The 23,855-nt window shown below is 39.8% G+C and overlaps 1 protein-coding gene and 2 long non-coding RNA genes across 5 annotated transcripts in view; 2 read left to right on the forward strand and 1 right to left on the reverse strand.

Moving 5' to 3' along the window:
- LOC106090035 (serine-rich adhesin for platelets) overlaps positions 1–23,855 on the reverse strand; it is a 267,366-nt gene that overhangs the window by 51,903 nt on the left and 191,608 nt on the right. The gene's annotated exons all lie outside the window — the stretch shown is intronic.
- On the forward strand, positions 6,542–8,361 carry LOC131995193 (uncharacterized). Its single transcript, XR_009397248.1, has 5 exons — positions 6,542–6,879; positions 7,225–7,372; positions 7,437–7,491; positions 7,659–7,841; positions 7,903–8,361. It is a non-coding gene; the product is annotated as an uncharacterized LOC131995193 (long non-coding RNA).
- Positions 9,112–21,278, forward strand: LOC131995192 (uncharacterized). Of its 3 annotated transcripts, none has more exons than XR_009397245.1 (8): positions 9,112–9,222; positions 10,305–10,535; positions 18,815–18,928; positions 18,994–19,796; positions 20,142–20,289; positions 20,354–20,408; positions 20,576–20,758; positions 20,820–21,278. It is a non-coding gene; the product is annotated as an uncharacterized LOC131995192 (long non-coding RNA). The 3 variants fall into 3 exon arrangements; XR_009397247.1 differs by having other exon boundaries at positions 20,849–21,278; XR_009397246.1 differs by having other exon boundaries at positions 18,815–18,925.

Here is a 23,855-nt window from a genome sequence, read left to right on the forward strand (position 1 = left end):
AATTTTTTCCAAAATTGGAAAAATTTTAACAATCATAAAAAAAATTTTATTACTAAAATCATATTTTTGGTTATTTTTTAGTTTAAGCTCAAGAATTAGCTTTAGTTATTACATAGAATTTGCAAAATTACACTTAGAAAAATTTTTATGTTATAGCAGCATAAATGTTTATTTTAAAAAGTCTGCTGAAATGAGACAGCAGCAGAAATGTTATGGTAAAAAAACAATCTCTTTCTGCTGTTTTCGAATGAAAAAATATTAATTGTAGTCTCAAAGTGTGAGAAGTACTTTTAAAACTTATAGTTTAATTTTATAGGGTTTCAGAATATAATTTGACCAAATTTTCGAAAATTTGAGAATTTTTTATGATTTCAAAAAATAAATGAACACCTAAAATTAATACGGAATTGCTTTCACTATCGTTTAGACGTCAACATTGTTTAAACGTTTCCTTCAAAGGTTAAAAATTTTTAATATAAAATCAGCAAACCTTTTTTTCTGGGTCTAGAGGCGGTTTCATTCAAACTTTTTTTAACATTCTTAATTTAAAATCAGCAGATAGTGTTGTTGTTTGTACCTCCGCTGTTTCCTAATGGAATGTTCATGGGAAAGTTTGCATTTAGACAATGTTTGCTGATATCAACAAACACAGTCTGTTGATTGGAAAATATTGTATGGTAACGTCTAAAATAAAAAGAAGAAATATACAAAATGTTGGAGTTATGAAAATTTTGGGGCTTGTTTCAATTTTCACCATCTGAAAACAGCAGAAAATGTTTGCTGTTTCAGCAAACATTTTAGCTGATTCTACTAACAAATTTCTCCGACTTTTTAAGGTGAGATATTTTGATGTGTTGCACACGGATTGTCAAAGTATTTATCCTCCCATTATATAGAAGTTGTTCTGAAGATCCCAGCGTTTATTAGCTTTCGACATTTAAAATTTACGTAGTTCCTAGAACTTTGTAGTGCAGTACGAGATCAAAACTTTGTCACATAGGGCTTACACTATAAATTGGAAGATACCGTATGTCTCAGAACAACATGCGAAATGCTGCGATTTTCATTTTAGACCTCTGTAGGGGATGGATCAGCAAAAAGAAAGAGGATGTATATTACTATGTGACCCTGAAAGATAATACAGTGAAGGCGAGCAGCACTCAGTATTTGGAGAGCTTTTGAGTATTAAGGTCAAAGAATAGAGATCTTGATGACACAGTTTTAAGGTAACATGTGCTATCTAGAGAGACCACCTCGATGCAGACACATAGAGATGTATTAGGCAAATATTGCAAAGGAATCCAACTCGCAGTTGTGCAAAGTGTTGTCGAACTAAAAAAGGATGTATGAAAAATAATAGCGGATGAAATTGCAGTGAAGATAGTCAGCACCGAGGATATCTTGAGTCAAATAATATCGACATTGATAAAGTAGGAAATGATTTTTTAATATAAACGAAGAATTTGGGTTATATATAAAATTTATTGAAGACAATTTAAAGGAAAATTATGTTTATGTACGAATAAGAACAAATTTGTAGGAAATTAGAAATGTTTGACATAGTACATTTCCAAAAGCATATGATAAATGAAAATAAATAAATAATTAATCAAAGTGTTGATATTCAAAGTATTACATCTCTCTCTCAATCACTGTGCTATTAGTTGAAGTTCATTACGAAACTATGAAACAATATGAAAACTTGGACGTATCGAGTGCCTTATTAAACGCATCTGCTATTTGGAATTCAATAGACAACTGCTCGACTTGAATGACTCCTTTCGAAATGTAGTCCCGTATGAATTGATAGTTAATATCAATGTGTTTCGATCGTTTGTTTGTTTTTGAATTGCGGGCAATACAAATACATCGTCGATGTCTTCGTACATTATTACTGGTTTATTAGGTGGTAAAACTTGAAGATCCATTAGAATACCTCTAATCCATATGCCTTCTGAAACATCTAAGCTTAGGGCCACATACTCAGCTTCACTCGACGAAGTAGCCACTATTGTTTTTTTTCTTGCTGTACCAGGATACAGGGCAACCAAACACTTTAGAAAGGAATCCACTTACAGATTTTCGGCCGATACTATCAAATGCCCAGTCCGCATCAGGGCACCTTATTATTTCTTCACTGCTGCGACCACCCGCGAATAACGATTCGTGGACTCTTGAGCTCGTAATATAGCGTACAATTTTTTTAAAGCAGTCTAGTTTACATCTTAGTAGCATATATCCTGGCGAATACTTTCCATGAGGTACATTAAACTGCACGACAATTCCCGGTATGGCTTTTCTGTAATCGTATTAATATCTTGAGGAAGACATAATCTTTTTTTCATCAGCGTTTTTGTAACATTATATTCTATAATAGCGCACTTTTCTAAAACTTGTGTGTGTTGGCTAAGTTTTATGGTTCCGCTCGAACAGTCATAACCAATCTTGGTTCCCAAGTAGTATTGTTAAAGACCGTAATCTGGTATTTTAAGAAATTTACCCAATTCAAGACACATTATTTCTAATGATAGAAATTGATCTCCCGCAATAAATACGTCATTCACGTAGAGTAACAATTATAAAATTGAATTATTTTCGAACTTTATATATAAACATGAATCATGCATAGATCTATTGAATCCTACGTTCATTGAGAAATGATTAAACTTCTCGTTACAATACCTTGGGTTCTGTTTCAGACCATAAAGAGATTTTCGTAGCTTGCAAACGAAATTCTGAGGTGCATTTACTTCATCTTCACCATTTTCACACTCGTTGCTTGCACAATTCGAATTATGTTAAGCTTTGACACACACTCAGAAAAATGCTTATCGTAAATAGGAGTTAATTGCATAATACTCCTTAGTCCATGACATTTGTCCACGATTAGTTAAAAATTCCTAAAGAGTGAAAAAAAAACTTTGTACGAATAAAACTAACTACTCGTGAGTTACAATTCAGGCGGAGTAAGTCATTATGCTTAAACGATTATTTTTGAAATAAGCGAGAATTTTACTTCTAATGGTGAAACATTGTGTCTTTTTTCTAAAGCAAGGTAAAAGTAACAGCTGATAACTGACAGAAGAAAGAATGCAATTACCGAGTCACAAGCCGTTGAAAAAATTTGTCAACGCCGACTATATTTCTACTATATTATCGACAATTATTTTTTGGGCAACCCAATTTATTTTTTGGGAAAGACACTCGATGCTAAATCGAAAGAAATCGTTATAATTGGATATGCGTGGAATGTGGCGAAGAAAATTTGGGATTGCAAAAGATGTTCAATTTGTTGAAATGCAGTTTCCGTTTAAGTCGAATGATTCTAAAAGCTCAGAAAATCCCGATTTACGCATAATCTGTGAAAAAAAAACGAGAAAGGGGGGGAAGAGAAAATAATGCCATTTTTGAAGGGAATTTAGCAGCTCACGAAGTGGAGTGTTACATTTCAGAGTATTGCCCCCAAATGTTATTTTGTAAGCCAACTGGATCCAGGGTCATAGAGGTATATTACGCAAATGTTACATTGGTATCCAGCCCGAAGTTTTGCCATAGAGATGCGGAGATGTTTAAGATAAGGTAGTTTTAGGCGTAAAACTAGATAAGGAGCATGCCAAACGGTCTTCGCTTGCGGTGTGGTACATTTTCCTACGCGATGACCAGGCAAAGAAAATTTGTCGCCAGCATTTAGAGGGTGTGCCAATCAGTCGGTAGATGTAAAAATGACGTAGAGACAATATTTTCCACTGGTGAGAAACAATTTACAATTTGCTGTGCCAAACGGAAACTTTCTCACTATGTATATAAATTTTTGACATTTCTGCTTGAGCAACAGCAAGCCAAGAAATTTAAAAAATCAAAATTTATTGAAATTACCCATGGCTTGCTTGAAACAATTTTTTACTAGACTTGCAATAAGACCAATTAAATACCTGGACATTGTTTACAGATAAAGTACTCTTTCGATTAATGATGTTATTGTAACAAGATTTTATTAACATGTAAAAGCCGGACGATTGGTGATGCCGACGCCGTCCAACAAATATTTCACACAGAGGTTGCAAATGTCTCAAATAAAAACATTTTGTTTGGCCAATTTCTCTCAACAGTATAGCATTTATCATCAATTTTCAATGATGAATGTTTTTAACAAAATCATCCCAAATTGAATTACACCTGCGTATCTGTTCACAACTAGCAACATGGAACTCTGCTTTATATACGTCAACATTTGCTTTGCTTCTATCAAAAATCGTGCTAGCCCCTGGGCTACTCAAAATTTTTTCACCACACTAAGTCATATTTTTACAAACCCTACGACTTTGCTATGAATCGGCACACAGCCTTAATAGGCTGTAAAATGATCTAAACTCTTGAATCAATCATTGAAAAAGGTTTTGTGACATCTTTCTTTCGTTATCATTGCAATGGGTTGCCGATACTGTTTACTCTTGTTTGCAGTTATTCTCTGAATAAACCATGGCATGCATGAAAATGAGCCATACCTATACCTAGCGTATGAATGTATATGTGTGGTTGGCAGCGGCCGTTAAAGAACATTAGCCATGTTTTAGTGCGTTTGAAATGCAACACACTACATTCCACTTCATATTTTTCAGCAGTACGAGTATTCGTAATACACAGGTTTCATGACATCTTTGTATGTTGTTTTTGTAATCTCTTCCAACTAATTTACATATGAGCGCTACAGTATTTTTTATTTTAATCAAGCATCCAAGCCCAAAAAATAGAGCGGTTACAAAGTGATTTTTTTTCCGCTTCGGCGCCGGTTGGTTGGTCGAACATCAAGTAACCAGCATGCCTGGCTTTTATGCTAATTTAATTTGAATTTAAAATTGTTATTTATTTACCATGTACTCAAGCATGTTAATTTCAGTGGTTTTTATGTTGATGGCTGTATCGTGTGTCCATGGATGACTTGGGGTGGGGATTGCACCTTAACCTTAGAGCTAGAGAAGTGGTTTTGTTTGGAGGTCGACTTTATTTGTTACCCGGTACAATGAGAAAAAGTTGTAATTTCACTGGAAGTTATTCAGCATGCAATGACAGAAGAATGTTTTTTAGATACCATCAAATAAAAAAATCCAAACAGTAACATAGAGTTTCGAAATACCAAAACGAATTCCATAATGTGAAGAGATTTTGTTCTTGAAAATGGGCCTCCGCAGTTTGTTTCATGTATGAGACATTTATCATTTGTGTCCCCGCAAAAGATTTGGCTTGGTTGTTGGTTAACAGGAATGAGGATGAAGTCTTTAGTGCGTTACGGGCGCAATGGCAAAACTGAGACATGTAACAACAACGTTCATACAAGCTCCAAAATCTGATACTTCAAACTGAGGTGCAAGTGGTGATGGGCACAATTGACAACATTGAATTTCTTATACTATCAATTCCAAAACTCTTATACTCTTAGGTATATACACATGTACATATTAAATATGTTGTTCAGCTATCAATAAAGGCCATTTCTCAACCAGTAATTGATCTGTTTATTATATGGCACAGTCGGAGAAAAAGAACAAAAAAGAAAAAAATATTTGCCGGAGACTTAGAGAAACTAATCAAAGAAAGAAACTAATATTTGGAATTGTGTCAAAACGGATTTGATAAACCAACGCTAATTTCAAGTAATGATCCGTTCGTAATCAAACGTAAAAGCAAACTCCAGCATTCATCTAAGTATAAAGCCCTGTGGATTATGGATTATGTCAAAAAAAATTGACGAACTCTGATCATTGAGAGAAACAAAAAAAAATTGTAAAATTTAATGATCTCGCCCTACAGACAAAAAACTTGAAAAATGAAAAATTCGGTAGAGCCCGGCCAGGATTCGAGCAGCAGCGAGAGTCATTGCCGTTGTCTTAGCGTTCGAAACCATCAATACAATTTCGAAAAAATGAACAAAATCATGTGTAGTACGGAAGAAGTGCAATTTGCCACAGACAGAATGTCTGCCATTACACAAAAATACATGCATTGGGAAAAGTACAGCTAATAGATAGGGTTTTCGAGTGTGGTAATTGTATCATAGATGCGTTTTCGTTATTAATGCGATTCAAATACAACATGACAACGCAAGGCTCTTGAAGTCATCACAACCAAATATGGTTGAAAAGTCTTCTAAACAAAGACGAAACGCGTCCCATAGTGGTTGGTGTGTGTTGCGATCTTTGGCATTCCCTTTCCATTTGCACTTCCGATCATTGAGCTCGTCTCGAAAGAGAAACAAACAAAAGCTGCAATTTCTTGGAAATATATCAGAAAACTGCAGGATATTGTGGCAGAATTTTAAAATTTTTGCGGCAGCAACTGATTTGGATAAAAAAGGCTGAACCAGTGATAGTGGGTCAATTTTCAAATGCCATAGGTCCAGGGGCTGTGGAGGTGTTTAATTCTTTTAATATTGAGACTACAGAGTGGAACAAATATGAGAAAGTGAGGTCTAATGAAGTTTATGAAAGTTTTTTGTTTCATAACACATATCAGGCACATGTAAAGCCATTTGATAATCTTGTCGTGCTCCCGAAGGAACCCTGCTTTGCTTGGAGGGGAGGAAATGAACTGACGGGCGCTGGCTGCTGGCGTTCGAGCACCGGCTGTGGCTCAGTCGAAAAGGGCACGGTTCTTGCCAGTTCACCTCCTCCAAAGCAGGTGACAAAAAAACAAAAATCAACCAGCTGATGGAGGGACACTGATACCTACACAACAACCATGAACAATACTAGACAGACACACACTACCATGTTGACACCACTTAGCATTCAGCTGGTGTCAGGACGCACCCTCCCCACCATGGTGCCCTCTTGCGTCATAATCTATGAGGACACCCCAAATACACCTGTTTGTCCTGGACCGGTAAGTTTGAGCTACCCTTTTTCTTACCTGCTTTTTAGCCTTCCATATTCATTAAATAATTAGAACAGGAAATACTTCGAAATAACGTTATAAACTTCAAGTTTTGGCTTTATTGCATTTCTGCAGTAACTAGAATCTAACAAATTTATAACTATGATTAAATAGGTAAGCGCAAATAAAAAAAACAAAGAGGAAAACCAAATAAAGCAATTCTGAAATTCAATTTAAAAGAATGAGTTAATTCAAAATTTCATGTTTTAAATTCATAATTCGAAATGGATGCAGGAAAAATAAAAGGAAAATTTCTCAGTTTAACAATAATTTAATTCTTGCTTCTTCTTCCAGGAATATGGGTCATCGAGTCTTCCTCGGATCTGGCCTATGGATGGCTATTAATGTTGAAGCTGGTTTCGTCTAGCTTCGGTGCTTGCCTTGGAGCGTCGTCAACCCTGCTTGCCGTTTACCCTATTTCCTGTCCGTCCGTCTGATAATGGTAAGTATCATGTGGGTATAGTCTTATGTAGCTATTTCTTTAAATAAAAGTTATGTTCTTGCAGGATTTACTGGGGTCGTGCCTCTACAGAGCGGACATCAATGTGGGAGCAATGGCTCGTAAGTGTCTCTATGTAAAATACTTCCTGGCCTAGGGTGAGCTCATCCTAACACTGAAAGTTCGCCTCCTAAGTTCTGGCGATGTTTTAAATAAGAACCTGATGTCTGTTCTGTCTCAAACCTTAATTAATTACTGCTTTTCTTTTATATTAAACCTTTATTTTAAGAGTATGTGGTCCAGTACCTGTCTGTCCGTCCGTGCACGTCAATCGTATTGTCTTGTTTCAAGTATGGAAATGGGATTCGAAAGTGGGTACCTTGGGCGTTGTCGGCTGACCAACGCCGTGTTGCTATCGCCTGACTGGCTGATATTCCAACGTTGGGACAGTGGAGGTGGAGTTTATGTCTGGGTGAGTATTTATTGATTTTCTTTTATTTTATTCTTTGCAGGTAACTTTATTTTCTTTTCAGGTTAATCTTTCCCCCCTTTTTATTTTCAGGGATTACTTTCTTTTCAGGTTTTCAACGTTTCTTTGCAGGTTTTCTTTTGCAGTTTAAAACAATTTTTAATAATTTTTAGTTATTTCATTTTTCTCACGAATTTCAGAGTTTTTCAATACTTTTTCTCAATATTTCCTTTTCAGATTTTTAAATCTTTTTGTTTCAGGTTTTAAATGTCTTCTTTTTCTTCTCTTAATGTTCGTTCAATTTGCCTTTAGATTTACAAAATTTTTTTAATTATTAGATTTCTTTCATTTCAGTTTCTTTTATTTCAAATTCACAATCATTTAACAATTTCCTTGTAGATTTAGCTGTCTTTGTTTGTAGATTATTGCCATTCTATTTAGCTTTAAGTTCATTACATTTTACTTTGCTTGTTTGGTAGCCCAGGCAAGATTATTAAATAAAAAAAACACTATTTCACCGCGGTTTCTCTGTCTTTTTTATTTTTTTTTTTATTCTTGGGCTTTCACTCCACCTCCGGTAGCTTCGCTGTCCAAATCCAAAAAGAACGCTTCATCTTGGGGACTCTAGCCAGCTTGGCTTTGGTTGGTCTCCATCATGAAGTTGGTCTTCCAGCCGGCACCAACAAAACATATGGGGGCAGCCATAATAACAGGTTGGTGTCAGCTGGTTGTCTCCCTCTCCTTGATGAGGGCCAACCATAGCCAGTAGGTGTCGCTGGAGTAAGGCAAGTCACAACCAGGTGGCGCTGTAGTGCCATTATTCGGCGCACACCACAAACCCCACCATCCTGCCGATATTCCTATCAACGGATGGGAGGGAAAAAGTGCGGTTCCCAGTGGATTCCTGTTATCTACAATCCCGGTGGGTTGAAACTGCAACCTCTACCCTGACTAAGCATTGCAATCCCTACCTTTACGGCGCTATCGAAAAGGAAAATCGCCCGGAACTGTCGTTCAACCACCTGTAGCAACCAAAACATCTCTTTCCGGTGGTATTCATCAATAAAAATGATCCGACCCATCTTCTCGGACTCCTTATATGAAATTCTAGCATCCCATGCCGTTTACAACCGTTGTTTTCTAAATTAAATAACCAGAACCCATGACCTAAAGTGTATACGCCCCATTATGGCGACAAATTTGCCGCCTGTCAAAAAGCGTCTGCCGCTTTCATTGTGAACAGCGCGGGCTACGTTATGAATGGCAGCACCCATTTACGCCGTTCATTTTACTGACTGGCCCCTGTCATTCATAATTAAATAAAATAAAAAAAACCCAACACAACACGGACCGGCTGCTGATCCACAAATTAAAATGGAAAAAGGTAAGTATTTAGTGACCCCAAGAAAACGAAAGTGATAGTGAAAAATTAAAAAAAAACAAATTAACATTTCCTGACACCTCCGTGCGGTGTGCAAAAAAGGAAAAACATAAAATTTCCTATTTGTAATTTGCATAAAGAAATGCTATGTGCGTGTGTGTGAGTGTTTTTACATGAATGGGCCCATTCCCCTAAATGTGCCATACAAAAAGGAAAAAAAACCCGAGTAGAACCAAAATAAAAAGGCAGTCAAAGTGCACACTAGACGTAAGTAAAAAAACTGGCCACCACGTGTAACCTCAAAAAAAAAAATTGAAGCCAACGCCAACGTGTCCACAAAAAAAACGGTTCCTGGCACCGCTTGGGTATATTCGTCTACGTATGAAATTATGAAAACGGGTGTACTATCACAATGATCGTATGGTGTTACGGTGATCTTATTAGTGTATGCGTAAGACCGGTTAAATTCTCAATGGAGGTGGGGGGCGGGAAGGAAACCCCTCTGTATAAGCGAACTAAGCAAACAGAAAAATGGTTAAACGTGAGTTGAAAAGGAAATAAAACATACTGTGTGCTTATTCTTCTTCCCATGTAACTGGGAGGGAAACCCAGGCGATCAACTAAAACCGTGTCTGACTGTAGAATCCAAACAATTAACAGTGCCAGTGCAAACTAAAACTGCTATCACACTTCATGTCCTCTTCGTATCCCAAATCTAAAGCGTTGAGGCGTAAAAATAATCCAAAGTTGTGGAAAAGCTGGTTAAATCGTAAATTGTGCCCCCAACACAATCTGGAGTCTGCCCTCATCCGACTGTGTGCAACTTCATCAAATTCAATATAACGAGGTGGACAGCCAATTACATATAGTGTGCTATCAGCCTAACGCCAAATACCTTAAGACAAAGATCCAACTACACTCAATGTGACTTATGGCCCCAACGCAAACAAAACACCCAAATGCGCTAAAAACTAATTTGCTTCAATCGCGGGAGAATATCTCCAAAACAACTTAAACAACATTCTATCGCAACTTCTCGTCTTAGCCGAAGGTCAATAACCTTTTCTCTTGTTGTTTAATTTCAGCCTAGATGGGGACTAGTTAGCCGGAGAGGAGCCCGAAGGAACCAATGGAAGCGGTATGGGATCAAACAGGTGAGTATTCGTTCCAACCCTAACCTATAGCGGCCTTGTACTAAAAATATCGTCTTGATTTTAGGTTCCTCACACACCACAGCTCTGGCATGTCAACCGAGGCGGCAGCATACCATACAGATGCTGGACGAATGGATAGAGTTGGCTCGTGGAAGCCCCCAGGTAAGTCCACGTCATCCCACATAGGTCCTAGTCGCACTACACTCCGAGAAACCCGTGAAGGTGGAATTACATAGCTCGCGCAGCACGTATGTGTACCTATGCGAACTTATTCGCTCGAATGCGTTCTTTTGGTTGAGCTACATAACAAGCGCTTTCTGCTGTGCACGAATTTCTAAACATTAGTTTAACTTTGTAATTTCCAAAATTAATTTCAATGGAAATTGTCAACAATGTAATAGTATTTCAGTGAAAGAATTTTCCTAATTTACGTGCTTCAAAATTATTTGTCAACACTAAACTATTTAAATCATATGCTTTGCGCATTGAAACACGTTCCAAGCTGAGAGTTGGTTAACTGAATCCGTCAGATGCGGGCGTGCATTGGTTGTGTTACTCACACAATACAAACCAATCTACTTCAATATTTCCTGATACTCCCGCATAAGTACGCAGTAGCCCCGCGGATGCCATGTAACTCCCTTTAGTTACCACCGCAATAGAAAGTCATCTAATAATGGGCAGTAGTGATGTTTTTGCAAAGATCGCAAACATCCACTGCGGTTTTCTTGAATGCGAAAAGTTGAAACTGCCTTAAAATATCATTAATACCCAAAAAAAAAAATAGATGAACGGTTTTCCTCTCACATTTTTCTCAATTTCCACTTGAATGCGGAACGGAGAACCAAACAGAAGGGAAAATGTATATTGCTGTCGTAGCAGTGTGTTGTACACTGAGGAAAGTATATCCTCCATGCCAACTTAAACAACCTACTATAAGGGCCCTTGGGCAGAAAGCGACAGCAAAATTGATTTTGCATAAAAAAATGAAGAAATAAATAAATTAAATTTGAACAATCTGTACAAAGCACCAACTAGAAAAGCAGAAAAAGGAACACTCACTGCCTTTCCTACTTCTGGCAGTAGGTGAAACATATTGCCTGACCTAAAGACAAATTTATGGGGCAAAGCAATAGTCTTACAAAGTTTCGAGTGTAAAAACTAGAGTGATCAGTTCAGTTTTTGAAAACCGGGTTTTCAGTTGTTCTTTTTTTTTTCTTTTTTTTTTGACGTTATAAACTTCAAACTTTCAAAACCTCTTAAACGTAGGATTTTATTCAGGTCTTATATCTCTTCGTGCACACATCCAAAAGATGAAACCGACCACCACCAACCAGAACAATATCCAGAGCCACCGATACCGGATACGATAACCCCTCAGATACACCGCGGTGAATCTTGATACTTGTTCTCCCCCCTCTCTGACTCAGCTTCGATACATACCGATAGCTCCGAGGCCTTGTTTATCACAGCTCACGATCCCGTGGCATAGTCCAGACGGATACTTAAGCATCAGCAGCAATGCGATGTTTAGCGAGATGAGCTGAACCTTGCGCCAACGACAGACATACTTGTCTTATCCCATAAATGTATACATTCCCGCTCGAGTCAGACAGCGGGGAGCTTCCCGTCGTAATCTTGTTTTGGAATCTCTGAAGACTGCTCTGGTGGCAGGTGTTAGGTGAAATCTCGCGGATGGGTCTTGGGCTTCCAGACCTCCTGTTCCTCACTTAAAAAAAGGTGTTCTATTGTTTTAGGTCCTTGGCGTGATAAACGCCAATTAGTTTACCCCTAGCATCCTCTATCTCATAAAGGCATCTTCCTATTGAGCGCACTATTCTGCACTTCAAGTATTTTCTGTTCAGCTTCGCATTAATATTCTTGCTGAAATCGCTTAACTGGTGGTTTCGGCGATAAACTTCTTGGCCGGGGAAAAATTTAACTACTCTGGCTCTCGTGTTGTACTTCTTGGCCCTACCTAGATAGCTCTTTGCCATGTTCTTCCTGAGCTGTTCCCTGATTAACTCTAACTGCGTAGCTTTGGGTAAAGCCGTATATTCTGGGTCTTTCAGTGCGTCCAGCTGGCGAGCCAATCTGTAGACACTTCCGTGTGTCACCATATTAGTCCCGAACAAAGCAAAGTAGGGTGTCATTCCGGTGGAAGCGTGTACAGATGACCGAAGCGCGCATTCGATAGCCGTCAGGTTCTGGTCCCAGTCGCGTTGGTCATCTTTTAAATAGGATCTTATTGCCGCCAAGATGGACTGGTTGACTCGCTCTGAAGCATTAGCTTGGGGCGAGTACAAACCAGTCTTGAAATGTCTCACGCCGAAGGCGTCAAGGAATGTAGAAAAATCATTTCCGGTGAACTGTTTCCCGTTATCGGACATAAGTGTCTCGGGCACCCCGAACTTATGAAAAACCTCTCCTGTTAAGAACTTGATGACGTTGCGAGATGTAGCTTTCGCCATGGGCTTTAGGAGCACATACTTCGATAGGTGATCTAAGACAATAAATATAAATGAATTCCCCGATTTAGATCGGACATATGGGCCCAGGAAATCGACATACAGCGGTCAAAAAAAGTATTCATCATTAGCAAAATTGATAATAAATTCACTTATTTTGGGTAATTGAAGAAAATTTAAAGTAAACAAATAATGCAGTTTTATGCAATAGTTTATTTTTCGTAATATGTTTTAAAATAAATTCAAAAAATAAATTTAATTAGCGCCAAAAATGCAATTTTATATAATAACACCAAAAACAGAACAAAAAAAGTATTCATCATTGATGTGCTATCATCAAAGTCAAATTCAAATATTATTTGGGAATCCCCCTTTTCTGTTTTATTTAGTAAAGGAGGCTTTGCCCTTGACAGCAAATATTTAATTTCATTGAAAATATAGTTTTTGTCAAAATGGGTCGTAAGCAAAACGAGGTTTCTGATGAGGTAAAAGTTTTGATAATAAAACACCACAGGAATGGTTTAACTCAAAAAACTATCAGTGAAATATTAAATAGACCACGATCTACTATACAATCCATCATCAGAAAGTGGACAGAAACGAAAACTGTTGACAATAAACCAAGATCTGGTCGACCAAAAGCACTTTCAGTTGGAGATGTGCGTTGGCTAGTGCGGCAAGTTCAGAAAACTCCGAAGACAAATGCGACCATTCTTCGTAAAAACACTATGGAATATTTAGGGAAGGAAGTTACTACACAAACAATTCGAAATACACTCAAAAGGCATAGTTACAGAGGAAGAACTGCACGTAAGAAGCCCTTTATAAATAAAATAAACCGAGTGAAAAGGCTAAACTTCGCAAAAATGTATGTAAAACAGCCCGAATCATTTTGGAAAACAGTCATTTTTGCAGACGAGAGCAAGTTTAATCTTTTTGGGTGCGATGGAAAGGTCATAGTGTACAGAAAACCAAATACAGAGCTTGAAGAACGAAACACAGTTGCTACTGTAAAACATGGTGGAGGTGGTTTAATGGTTTGGGGGTGTATGGTGGCTTCAGGAGCGGGAAATCTTGAAATTATTAATGGAGTAATGGATCATAAGTATTACATTGACATTTTAAAGAGGAATTTAAAAGATAGTGCTGTAAAACTTGGGCTTGGTAATAACTTTCAATATTATCAAGATAATGACCCCAAACATTCTGCTTTAAATACCAAGATGTGGATGCTGTATAACTGCCCCAAAGTCATTAAAACTCCTCCTCAAAGTCCCGACTTGAACCCAATTGAACATCTTTGGGAACAACTCGAACGCAAATTGAGAACGCGCAATTTTTCGAGCAAGAGTCAAATGCAACAGGTGATAATGGAGGAATGGACTAATATAGACCAAAATATAACCGCTAAATTAGTCCAATCGATGTCAAACCGTTTAAAAGAAGTTATAAGACGCGGTGGTCGAATAACAAAGTATTAATTTTTTTAAATTATGTTATTTATTTTTTTGTTTTTTTGCAATGATGAATACTTTTTTTGTTTAATTTTTTGTGTTCAGCTGTAAAATGGCCCTTTTTGTTCCAATAAATACTATTTTTTTCTTTAAAAACAATGAAATTGTGTACATATATATCACACAAGCACTACTGCATCATTAGTTTAATATGTTTTTATTCCAATTGTCTTTTGTAGACTTATTAAAAAAAAAACATTGAATGATGAATACTTTTTTTGACCGCTGTAGATCTTCTGGAAAGGCCGATCGATCTTCACCTCTTCACCTATAGGCTGTTGCATGTTCTGGTAGTTAGGCTTTGACTCCTTGCAGGTGTGACATCTTTGTATGTAGGCTCTGACTTGGGCACTCATATTTGGCCAATAATATAACTGTTTCAACCGCTTCAGCGTCTTGTGGAATCCTCCATGCGCTGAAGAAGGCGGGTTGTGGGCCTTAGTAATGGTCTCGGTTGTCAATTCTTCGGGCACCCAAAGTTTCCAAGCAAACTCCTCGGACGGCAAGTCTACCGCCACCGGAATTGTCCTTTTGTAAATCCGACCCTCTTTCACTCTTAAGTCTGGGAAGGCATCTCCGTTTTCCTCTATTACGCGAATTTTCTCCAAGTAATTGTCAGCCTTGAACTCAGGTGCTTCCAAATCCACTGCACTGCTGAACTCCAGCTCGTCCATGTTGTACCTTGAGAGAGTGTCTGGCACTACATTTTGACTCCCACGTCTATGCTCTATGTCGAAGCTATGCCCTTGAAGCAGTAAACTCCACCGAGCCAATCGTCCACTCAACTCCTTATTGGACATTAGCCACTTCAAGGAGGAATGGTCTGTTATTACTGTAAAGGGCATAAGTTCGACATAGGGCCTGAACTTCTTAAGAGCCACCACTACTGCCAGGCACTCTCGCTCCGTAACGGAGTAGTTTCTTTGGGCCGAAGTCAGCTTTTTGGACACGTATGCGATCGGATGTTCTCCACCCACTTCATCCTTCTGGAACAACACCCCGCCTACGCCAACATCCGAGGCGTCACATTGTATGTAAAAGTGTTTGTCAAAATCCGGGTGCTTTAATACTGGGCTTTTCGTTAGGGCTTCCTTTAATCGGCAAAAAGCCACTTTGGCTGCGTCACCAAACTCAAATGTCTTGCCTTTCTTCAGGGTGTTAAATATCGGCTCTGCGATTGTAGCGTAGTCCGCAATGAACCTGCGGTACCATCCGGTCATACCGGTGAAACTTCGCACCTGTTTGGCGCTCTTGGGGTAATCAAAATCCATAATCGCCGAAATTTTTCCTGGGTCCGGTCTTAATTTGCCTTCACCCACAATGTACCCAAGGTAGCGCAACTCCCGAAAGCAAAACTTCGACTTTGCGACGTTTATGGTCAGGCCGGCGTTCGTCAACAAATCCGCGACTTGCCGGAGAAGGACTAGATGAGTTTCAAAGTCGGGGGCGACTATCAGCAAGTCGTCCAAATAAACGAATACCCTTTCACGGAGATGCGCTGGAATCACCTTATCCATCAACCGGCATAGCCTCTGGGCTGCGTTGCACAGCCCAAAAGGCATGACTGTAAAATGGTATAAGGGTCTTCCGGGAACCGTAAAGGCAGTTTTCTCTCGGCTCTTTATATCGAGTGGGATTTGCCAGAAGGCATCCTTCAGGTCCACACTCGATATAAAATGTGTATCCCCAAGCCGGCTAAGCAATCCCTCAATGTTTGGGAGCGGATAAGCATCCTTGACAGTGAGGACATTGAGCTTTCGCGCATCCAGGCATAATCTGTTCTTGACGCCCTTTCGGACCAAGGTTACAGGATTATTCCACGGACTTTGGCTAGGCTCAATGACCCCCATGTCAAGCATTCTGTCCAGCTCGGCAAACATTAAGCGTTGCACAGCTGGAGAAACGGGGTAATGCCTTTGCTTCACTGGTTCCGCATCTGCCGTGTCAATGGTATGCATTTCTAGGGACGTCTTGCCTAAGCCCCGAACCTCAAAAGATGGAAAAAGGCTAATGATATCGGCGAGCCTTCTGTCCTCCTCAACGCTAAGACGATGACGGGATGGATCATTTGTGTCTTCCTCTTCTTCGTCACCAAGAGAAAGACTTTCCACACTAGCCAAAAGATTGAAGGCCTTCATAAAGTCGACACCCAAATACAAGGCTTTACTCAAAGCAGGGACTAAAAAGAAATCAATTTCCTTTTCTAATTTCTTAACTCTAACCTTCAGCCTAATCCGGCCCAGTACCTCTAAGGGTGTACCGTCTGCCGTGTGAACTGCGGCGCTATACGCGTAGATTGGAACTCCAGCTCTTTCTACTCTACCTAGACAATCTTTGCCCAAGCAACTAACTGTGGCTCCGCTGTCCAAGAGCCCCTCAACTTCCTCATCGCCAATCTTAATACGCATGTATAGCCTGGTGTCTTCCCCCTCATACAATCGGGCTGCCGCTATTTCCTTCCTAAGCCTTTTTCGGTCTAAGTATCTGTTTCTTGCCCTTTCGACTTTCTTGCTAATCTTCCGGCTTTCGGGTATGCTAAAGATTCTATTTCGAGCTTTTTGATACTCCTCCATTCTACTACTCCAAGGTTTTAATTCTCTAATCTTACAACTATTCTTGAATTCATTATTTACTTCATTGCTTAAACTATTTTCACCTTCACCCTCATCTAAATCTATGATATCCTTATTCCTACTTAAAATAGTTACTTTGGCGCTCTCCTCTTGCAATTCGGAGGAGACATTAACTACTAGGGGTTCGCAAAGTGCGGGCGCGTCTCCCCCTTCGTCGTGCCCGTCTGTCGGTTTCCCTTGCACCTAGGACAGTTTGGTTTTACCACATTCTCCAAACCACAACCATAGCAAAACAAACTCCTTGTGGTTGATCTGCAATCCATGAAACCGTGGCCCTTTTCTCTGCAATTCCAGCAGATATAATTGTTTTGCCTTGATATAGCTTCCACCTCAAGCTCAGCGTCTCTTTCTTCATATTCTAACTCACTCACTCGAGGAGCAAACTGTTGCCGATGCGCCATGGCCGCCTGCCTTTGGTTAGTTAGCAGAAGCTCTGCTTTGCGGCATTCCTCTCTAAAATGTTGTAGGCCAAACATGCGTATAGGGAAAACCAGGGCTGCTAATGATGATTTCAGATTCCCCTTCATCATTTCTACCAGCATTTGCTCTTGTAGAGGCTCTCGCTGCTGGTTCCGCAATCGTAGCACGGCGTTGTAAAAATCTTCGAACGACTCATGCGGTGCCTGTCGACGATCCATCATTTTCCGCTGCACGTCAAAATCGCTTTCGAATTTGCGGAACTGGCTGAGAAAGGCCTCTTTCAAATCAGGGAAGCTATTGATGCGTCCTAGTCTTCGCTGCATCCAGTACCAGTCTTCAGCAGGGCCATCCAAGAGCTGGGGAAACTTTACCAGCACTTCATCCCAATCACATGCAAAATCTTGACGGAGCTGCTCGAGCCGGAACATAAAATCTTCGGCCGTTATCGATTTTCCATCGAACTTCAGCCTCCATTTCTCTATGTCCACTTTCCTGGGGCTTGCGCGCCTTGGCGCGTGTGGATACTCAGGTGCTTGGAATCGACCGGGAGACATATGAGCTGCTGCTGGATGTGACTGGATTGGTGGCTGGCTATACCGGTAATCTCCACCATATTCCATTTCAGCTGCTGGTTGTCCTCGCTGGTGAGCTGAAAACACTGGCCATTGACTTTCTGCCGCTGTGCCATATTGGCGTTGTTGCCCTGGCTGGACGCTTTGTGGATGTGGCGTTATCTGACAGGCTTGCCTTGCATGACCTACAGGTGGTAGATGCGGTCTTTCTGTGTGGACTAACTGCGTTGCCGCCAGTCCGATTGGTTGTTGATCACTCGCCTGTATTTCTCGGTTCACTCGCTGGTCAAAACCCTGCATGGTAGGACCTCGGGTTCCTTCCAATGTTTGATGGACCAACTGCGGAACTAACAACCGCAGCCTTTCATCCAAAAGCCTTACAAGCTCCATCTGCCCAACACCAATTGCCGAGTTTATAATTGCGTTGAGCTGCGCGTCTGCTTGGCTCTCTTGACCCACAGTGGCGTGCTCTTGACCAGTTCCTGCTTGGTCTCCCTGTTCTCGTCGTTCCCGCTGGATTGTTCGCGCTGTTATGCTGCTGAAATTCGGTGTTTCAGGAGTTGACTGACCCAAAGAAGAGCCAGAGGTGTTCGTTTCGGATGGAGCTGGAGTCGCCACCGCGGAAGTTACTATCATGGGAGCCATGGCTGTTGTGGTTGACACCGTTGCTGACGGGACCGTCGTGGTTATGGTTGTTGTTGTTGCCATCGCTTCACCGTTTGCAAGAGTAGTTGCGCTCGAATAACTATTCGCTCTTGTATCCACCATCTAATCCTAAATGTTACTTCAAAAATTACAATTAAATAAATTCTCTGCTTCTTTAAATTCCTACAGGTAATCGGATTACCAGATCCTGTAAAAACTATGTGTTACTAACAACAATTCAATTTATAAAGAAAAATGGTAGCTCCACCTCACATCATCCAGGACAAACAAAAAAACATGGTAGTATGTGCAAACAAACATAAAACAGAAATCTCCAAATAAATTCTGAATCTGTCTTCTTCTTATAGGTTAAAATCTCGGTATCAGGAAATTGAAAAGACTGGGTTTGTGTTTGCCAACAAACCAGCCTGTCGGCTAATCGGCGTGGAACAACGTCCCTACTTGCCGGACTCAACAGGAGAGACGGTCTATTGTCCTGAAGAGAGGACTGGCCAACACAAATTGGGCTATTGAAGTGCTATTGAATGAAATGGATGTTTCCTGTTCCATCCCTATGGCCACAAGGCTATGTCGAAGGCCATCCATACATACTGCCTACTACAGACTCAGTGTCGCACATAAGCAATGGGCAGGAAACTCTGTCACAATTATATCCTTCGCTTTCCTTGGGGCTTGCGACCAATGTTGTATTAAAACATTAACTGTCGAGACACACAAGTACACTCACAAAGGACACATCGTAACAGCCACTATAAAAAAATGAAACGGTCACCCGAATTCTCGGGCCCCATGTTGCGGGCGCCATTCTTGTCGTGCTCCCGAAGGAACCCTGCTTTGCTTGGAGGGGAGGAAATGAACTGACGGGCGCTGGCTGCTGGCGTTCGAGCACCGGCTGTGGCTCAGTCGAAAAGGGCGCGGTTCTTGCCAGTTCACCTCCTCCAAAGCAGGTGACAAAAAACAAAAATCAACCAGCTGATGGAGGGACACTGATACCTACACAACAACCATGAACAATACTAGACAGACACACACTACCATGTTGACACCACTTAGCATTCAGCTGGTGTCAGGACGCACCCTCCCCACCATGGTGCCCTCTTGCGTCATAATCTATGAGGACACCCCAAATACACCTGTTTGTCCTGGACCGGTAAGTTTGAGCTACCCTTTTTCTTACCTGCTTTTTAGCCTTCCATATTCATTAAATAATTAGAACAGGAAATACTTCGAAATAACGTTATAAACTTCAAGTTTTGGCTTTATTGCATTTCTGCAGTAACTAGAATCTAACAAATTTATAACTATGATTAAATAGGTAAGCGCAAATAAAAAAAACAAAGAGGAAAACCAAATAAAGCAATTCTGAAATTCAATTTAAAAGAATGAGTTAATTCAAAATTTCATGTTTTAAATTCATAATTCGAAATGGATGCAGGAAAAATAAAAGGAAAATTTCTCAGTTTAACAATAATTTAATTCTTGCTTCTTCTTCCAGGAATATGGGTCATCGAGTCTTCCTCGGATCTGGCCTATGGATGGCTATTAATGTTGAAGCTGGTTTCGTCTAGCTTCGGTGCTTGCCTTGGAGCGTCGTCAACCCTGCTTGCCGTTTACCCTATTTCCTGTCCGTCCGTCTGATAATGGTAAGTATCATGTGGGTATAGTCTTATGTAGCTATTTCTTTAAATAAAAGTTATGTTCTTGCAGGATTTACTGGGGTCGTGCCTCTACAGAGCGGACATCAATGTGGGAGCAATGGCTCGTAAGTGTCTCTATGTAAAATACTTCCTGGCCTAGGGTGAGCTCATCCTAACACTGAAAGTTCGCCTCCTAAGTTCTGGCGATGTTTTAAATAAGAACCTGATGTCTGTTCTGTCTCAAACCTTAATTAATTACTGCTTTTCTTTTATATTAAACCTTTATTTTAAGAGTATGTGGTCCAGTACCTGTCTGTCCGTCCGTGCACGTCAATCGTATTGTCTTGTTTCAAGTATGGAAATGGGATTCGAAAGTGGGTACCTTGGGCGTTGTCGGCTGACCAACGCCGTGTTGCTATCGCCTGACTGGCTGATATTCCAACGTTGGGACAGTGGAGGTGGAGTTTATGTCTGGGTGAGTATTTATTGATTTTCTTTTATTTTATTCTTTGCAGGTAACTTTATTTTCTTTTCAGGTTAATCTTTCCCCCCTTTTTATTTTCAGGGATTACTTTCTTTTCAGGTTTTCAACGTTTCTTTGCAGGTTTTCTTTTGCAGTTTAAAACAATTTTTAATAATTTTTAGTTATTTCATTTTTCTCACGAATTTCAGAGTTTTTCAATACTTTTTCTCAATATTTCCTTTTCAGATTTTTAAATCTTTTTGTTTCAGGTTTTAAATGTCTTCTTTTTCTTCTCTTAATGTTCGTTCAATTTGCCTTTAGATTTACAAAATTTTTTTAATTATTAGATTTCTTTCATTTCAGTTTCTTTTATTTCAAATTCACAATCATTTAACAATTTCCTTGTAGATTTAGCTGTCTTTGTTTGTAGATTATTGCCATTCTATTTAGCTTTAAGTTCATTACATTTTACTTTGCTTGTTTGGTAGCCCAGGCAAGATTATTAAATAAAAAAAACACTATTTCACCGCGGTTTCTCTGTCTTTTTATTTTTTTTTTTATTCTTGGGCTTTCACTCCACCTCCGGTAGCTTCGCTGTCCAAATCCAAAAAGAACGCTTCATCTTGGGGACTCTAGCCAGCTTGGCTTTGGTTGGTCTCCATCATGAAGTTGGTCTTCCAGCCGGCACCAACAAAACATATGGGGGCAGCCATAATAACAGGTTGGTGTCAGCTGGTTGTCTCCCTCTCCTTGATGAGGGCCAACCATAGCCAGTAGGTGTCGCTGGAGTAAGGCAAGTCACAACCAGGTGGCGCTGTAGTGCCATTATTCGGCGCACACCACAATCTTCTAATAGATATTAAAAAATTTTCCGAAGATGTGGATTTAAAAAAGAGGACAGCATGATCCAAGATCGAATTTTGCTGGTAGCCGATGACAAATGGCTACAAAAAACATTACTGGAGACCTCAAATCTAACCATGGAAATGGCTATTGAATGTGCGAGGTCAGCTGATTTGTCCAACAAACAGATGGTGAAGTTGACTGCTAATGAGGGTAAGTAAATATATTAAAAGAAAGAAGCGGAGGCAAATATAAGCATTGGCTAAAAACAGTTTTAAAGAAGAAACAAAGAAAAAAGATGAACGAATTTCAGGTTCATATTGTAGAAGAAGACATTTTAAAGGGAAATTTCCCGCTAAGAAAAATCATTTTGAAAATGTTTGTATGGCAAAAAAATGGGTGAGCTAAAATTGGAAATTCGTCTAGTGAGTTCAGTACTTACATAGATTCCATAAATAATAACAACACTGTTAAAACATAGTTTAAAGTACTTAAAATTGGTTCCAAACTAGACGACTAGGTGGGTTCTAGAGAACTTGGACTTGTCATATCGAGAAGGTTACCCGACTACTGCAATGGATATCAAGCGGAGATCCTTGAAATTAAACAATTAGGGGAATGGCTTGGATAAAATATCATAACGACAACTGGCATAAATATCTTCTCTTAAATAAATCCCTGGTGAATGTACTTCTGAATTCAAAAACCACCCTCGACTGTCGATGACCTCTCAACGAGATGGTTGAACAGTTTAAAAATCGACTATTCTGGTTGCCGGGCCACAGAAATATCCCAGGGAATTGTTGAGCGAACGGCTTGCTAGACTAGGAACTAACTTACACATCCCAAGGGAACTAGAATCTGTGGGTATGCCTCTAGCGACATTTAAGCTACGTCTTCAGGATCAGACCCGCAGGCCAATGTAAGATAGATGGACGGAGGATTGTGGGCATTCCAAAATTATGAGGCGTGGTCTACACTTGAAGAGGTTTACCGCCCCGCTGTCGCTGTATACACAGAAAAAATAGAGTTCTATATTTGATCGATTAAATATGGTATTGACTTATAAAAAACTTTTCAAACAAGGTGTTAACTGCTTTAATAATTTTCAACAAAGAAAGGTGATTTTCTTTTGTATCACGGCAAGTAATTGGTAAACAAGGCAAACGTTAAACATATTTTTAAAAGTATGAATTAAACTTATGTAATAGTGTATTGATCAAGATTATATTGTGTTCCCTTTCACCCATATCCATTGCGAAAAGATGTGAGAATGAGTCAAACACATACCTCGCTTCTATTATATACAAACACAAAGTGCCGTGGGTACACAAAATAATATCAAGCAAAATGAAAAGTGTATTTTTTATCTCTCCATAAAATATAATTTATTTAGTTACAGTTACAAAAAAAAATCCAAATGCAACAAATTGGAGAATACAAAAGTGGTTTATATAACATATAAATATTATACGCAATTGAAACACGAATTAAAAAATATGGAGGTTATGTAAAATTTCCATATTGCGGATGACACGGGATAACTATGAGCACCACATAGGCTGGAACTTTGAGTTCCAACTTGTGTGGTGTCCATCGTTACCACGGGTACCTTAGCTGACAGCTACAGTGAGCGTCCACAGGCTGCGGATGGTGGAAAGCTCCGTTCTTATGCGGGGTAGCTGCAAATGCGGTTTTCGAGAGGAGAGCGATGTTCGAGAGGAGAGTCTCAGTGAGGAGTCAGGTGGCACTGGCTCTTAATTAAATACTGAATGCCAATGATACTCGAGATGACAAGGCGAGTTATTGGCGCCTTCAAATAACCAATGGCAAATATCATCGTCTGTTTCGAGGTTAGGGGCGGCTGGAGGCGAGCGTCGGATCTTGGAGCAAGCGGTTCGCCACAACGAGGGATACATGTGCAATCCCACAAAACCCATGCGGTCGGGGCGCTGGGCCAGTAATCCGCTCCCGGAAAACTATGAGAACTACTATGAAAAACAAAGAAATAGTAAAAACGGACCCCCCCAACGTTGACAACCCACGCAAACGAAAAAAGGACCATGATTTGCGGATCTTTAGAATGTCCGCACCCTTTAAAGAGAAGGTGCAGTATGCGCGCTGGCGGATGTATTAGAGAAGTACAAGGCAGACATTACCACCTTACAGGAAGTGCAATGGACTGGTAACGGTAACGAACTATACTATAGCTGCCATAACACGAGGCATGAATTTGGCTGTGGGTTTGTGGTTAGTCGGAGACTGA

Source organism: Stomoxys calcitrans, chromosome 2 (genome assembly GCF_963082655.1).
Source record: "Stomoxys calcitrans chromosome 2, idStoCalc2.1, whole genome shotgun sequence".
NCBI lineage: Eukaryota > Metazoa > Arthropoda > Insecta > Diptera > Muscidae > Stomoxys > Stomoxys calcitrans.